The sequence below is a fragment of the Triticum urartu genome, chromosome 4 (assembly GCF_003073215.2).
Source record: "Triticum urartu cultivar G1812 chromosome 4, Tu2.1, whole genome shotgun sequence".
Taxonomy (NCBI): Eukaryota; Viridiplantae; Streptophyta; class Magnoliopsida; order Poales; family Poaceae; genus Triticum; species Triticum urartu.
The window spans coordinates 475,019,443-475,023,976 of NC_053025.1; positions in this window are offsets into that span (position 1 = coordinate 475,019,443).

The following is a 4,534-nucleotide window of genomic DNA, read 5'->3' on the forward strand; positions in this document are numbered from 1 at the left end:
TCATATCATGCATATGTTGTATTGCAATGCTTAGTTTTTACATCATATACACAATATTGAATGCCATCTCCTTAGTTGACACATCATATATGCGATTGCCGTCTGCTCACTTGCTTAGTATAGAAATCATATATTTGAATTATATCATGCCAAGATGTTTACATAGACATCATGTATCTGAATTATGGCATGCCAACCCATTTTCTAAAGACGTAATATAGTTATATCACCATATCTTGTTTACATAGCCATCATATTTTGAATTATGTCATTCTATCCATGAATTATATCATGCCATCATGTTTCCATCGATGACATGTTTGTGATTTATGCCATGCCAACCACTTTAATAGACACATCGTATAGTTATATCATGTCATCCTGTTTACATAGTCATCATATTTGGAAGTATGTCATTCTATCCTGTTTAGTTAGCCATCATACATGTGAAACTGTGTCATGCTATCCTGTTTAATTAGCCATCATATATGTGAAATTATGTCCCGCTATTCTGTTTGGTTAGACAACATAAATGTGAATTATTTCATGCCTTGTTTTCTTCCCTACTACCCATTGCACCTGTCTAGCTTACAATGTTTGTACATTCAATTACTTTTCTTCTTTATCAGCCATTTCAGTTGGAGGGGTTGGTGGCAGTATTTGTGGGAGTAAAAACACGGTCTTTAGAAAAGATCGTGCTACCTGTCGATGCAGATAGAACCACTGTTGTAGTTTCCCAAGAACCAGCACCACCACACATAACCCAGACTCACATAGATTGTACCCCTACCCAGTTGGAAAAGAACCAGCCACAACCCTTCTAACCCCAACCCTAGCAGATAGTAACCCAGTTCCAGTTGACACGGCACCGTCTCCTCCATAGAGCACCCGAACACGAGCAGTTAGTAAGGCAACTGCAGTGCCCAAAGCACGAGGACCACCACTCTGAACCCCAGCTCAACGCTTAAAGCAGAAGAAGAATTGTTCTCAGGTCAGGTTCCGTAGCTATGGTTCATACTACTTTGCTCTTGCATCACTGTATGTACTCATACCAACTAATTTCAAATTCGAAGGATGCAATTGAAACTCCAATGGTGCAACAGGTATGTTTTAAACCTGTTTCTTTAACGTGTTTGCTGTTGTAACTTGCTCTATGTTGATTTCAGTTTCAATTGAATAAATATTATGTTCTCATGCCATGCACATTACAAGTGTTGTTATTGTTGTGTAGTTTCCCACACTTATATTCTGTCTATGCTGCTTTGTCTTAAATAGATATGATTCGAACTGTATCTATCTTGATTTGGCAACATAAACTAGAATGATATAGACCATACAGTGACCATACTACATAGACGTATGTTGTTTCATGCTGTTATCCTGTCCACCTTACTACTGAACTGGTTTACCAAAATGAGTTTCATATACTACATTGTAAACCTGTGATGTGTTTGTTTGTTTCTCTTTTAGAGTGCGGATAAAATATTGGAGAAGTGTACCCCGTTATGCAATGGTAAAGGAAGTAATGCAGATAAGGTTCAAGATAGTGAGACATCCCTGTTGGTCTCCAAGAAAGCTGATAAAAACTATATTGAAGACACTAAGACAACCCCAAAGTCCTGTCTTGATGTAGTGTTCGAGTTACTGGCTACTACTACTGGCACCAGCTCTTCGAACTCGCTGCCTGAATCAGTTCAGCTTCTTGAGTCTCAACTTCAAGTTGAAATACATCGATCAGATGTTATGCGACAGGAACCTGAAGGACTGAGGAAGTCCCTGCAGAATTCAGATGCATACTTTCTGGTGCAACAGCAAGTGCTGGAGGATTTAAGCGCCAAACAAGAGAAAGTTAATAAGCTTGGTAAGCATCTTGCCGGCATTATGGGTACCTAGGATATTGTTTCTTGAGCTCTTCTGAAGTGGTTTCAGTTCTGGACTTGTTTTGCTGCGGCATTTATTTGCACTGGTCGCCAACTTTGACAACCAGTGTATATGATATGATGCTTTGTTCCCTATATCTGCACTGGTGGTGAACTTTGATGCCTAGTGGATGTAATATGTCTAATAGCCGTGATAGCCTAGCGTAAGTTGCTTGCTTATTTATTTCCTTGTTGTCTTGTTTATTTGTTTGCTTTTAGTCAGTACAGTTCTTTTTCCGCGGTTGCAGTTCTTTTTCCACGGTTTGCTAGTGGCTGCTATAACCTATTTTTTAAAACTAGGCCACAATAACCATGGGCTACATATTTACTGTAGTTACCATGGGCCTCCTATGGGTCGTAGAAACAATGGGCCTTATAAGGGCCGTAGAAACAATGGGCCTTTTACGGTCCATAGAAATAATGGGCCTTCTACGGGCCATAGCATCAATGGGCCTTCTACGTGACGTATGATCGATAGGCCAAACATGGGCCAATAACAGACCGCATTATGGGCTATAAACGGGCTAGATTTGGAATCATCCGTTCATGGGCCGACAATAACGGGCCGTTGTTAATCGGCCTTATTTGATGACGCTATGAGAACGGCCCAACGAATTAACGGCCCGCAAACGGGCCAATTGTAACCGCGGGCTGAATTTGGCCCACAAGCAGAAAAGGCCAATAACGGGCCATAAGTAACCGAATGCTGGAAATGAGCCCAAGAATAAATGTGCCCTGAGAAGGCCGAAAGATAACACGGGTTGGAAACGGCCCAATGGAATAATGGGCTATTAATGGGTATAAAGGGGTACATTGTTCATTGCGGGCCAGATTCACCACGGGCGGTTAATGGGCCAAGAGTTACAAATGGCCTCGTATGGGCCGAAAGACATCATGGGCCATACATGGTCCGGAAGTTACAACGGACTGGAATCATATTGGATGGCCCAGATGAAGCTACCGGGCTTAATTCCGATAGGCCATAACGGGCCGTAAATGGGCTATATACGAACAGGCCGTTAACAAGCTTTCCGTGGGCTGGCCAGCTACCTTTTGACCAAGTCAAACGGGCTGGCCTTATCACTGGATTGGGCCTCTGTTGGGTCGTGCCATGTGTCGACGTATCATAGGCGCCTCCTGCCGAGTGAATGGATGACATATGTCCCAACGGTGAGCCAACACGTGTTTCCTCCAGCCAATGAGAACTTACACGTGGAAGATCCTCATTGGTCTGGGCTGTTAGCAGGTTATCAGATCCAAAACCGGACCCGATAGCTTAACTGGGACCCGTTACGGTGGATGCCATGTGTCGGTCACCCTTGACGAAAGCACTTCCATGACGCGCGATTTATCATCATGAAAGTGGACACTTCCGTGATGATAATTTTGGTAATGTCATGGAACACTTGTACGACAACACAGGTATGACTATCTTGATTCTTTCATAAAATCGTCATGGATGTACATGCATGACAGAAAATGTGACCTACTGTGACAAACATGCATCATCACGGAAGTGTCTTTTTTTGTAGTGAAGAAAGTTGCAGGCCAGCCCAATTGTGGCCCGTTAAAATGCAGGCCCGTTGGAGGCGAATGTTTCGGCCCGGTCGACTACATCAAATTTTTGACGTTTTTTCAGATAGAGAATGATGGCATATACGGTAAATAGTAGGAATTAAGAACAAACCTACTCTATACAATAAATTAATTATGACATAATAACTTAGAATAAACCTACACTATGTAATAAATGATTTATGGTATATTACATCCACTTGGCATCGAAGTTTGCCACCAGTGATCATAAAGCGCAACGAAGAAGCAGACTACAAAAACTGGGCGCCATTGCAGCGTAACAAAATAATACTGAACCAAAGACCACTTCCAAGATAGTTCAAGAATGGTTAGCCTTGCACGGGAACTGTTGCGCATGGCTGTGAGACCGGCCTAGCATGTCGGTCATAGCTTCCAGGTGTAGCTGTTTAGCAATAAGGTTCTCATTGGTGTTCTCCGCAATCTTTCTTAGAGATAGGACTTCAAGTCGAAGTTGAATTACAGAATGCCTTTCTGCTAGACCTTGGGACTGAAGAAGTCGAACTGATTCAGACAACGAATTCTGTGAGCTTGTCTGACTGCTAGTCTCAAGTAACATTAACACTGCATCAAGACAAGACTTTGGGGTTCTCTCGCTATCTTCAAGATGTTTTTCCTTCTTTGTTGTATATGTTCCATTTGTCTCACATCCTTTAGCAGACTTATGCATTCCATCAGGCATATCACCCTGAAACAAACAGAGAGATGACATGTTTTGCACGTGTATAAACAAAGATGGTAACTATGCTATCAATTCCTTCCACTTTCAAATTAGAAAATAAAGAGTAAGTTCAAAATATCAATAGCATAATTTGGCATTGTGCATAATGCGGGGAGCTTCACCACACTACTGGATTAGCATGTCAACAAAACAAGCATAGATGAAGGGCAAAGACAATGATTGTATCTATTTTGGTTAATGTGCCTAGCATGTTGTTCATATCATCCGCCACATAAGTAAGATAAAACAAGAGATGACAAGGTGCAAACGTGGGCTGCTTCACCACACACTGGATTATAGA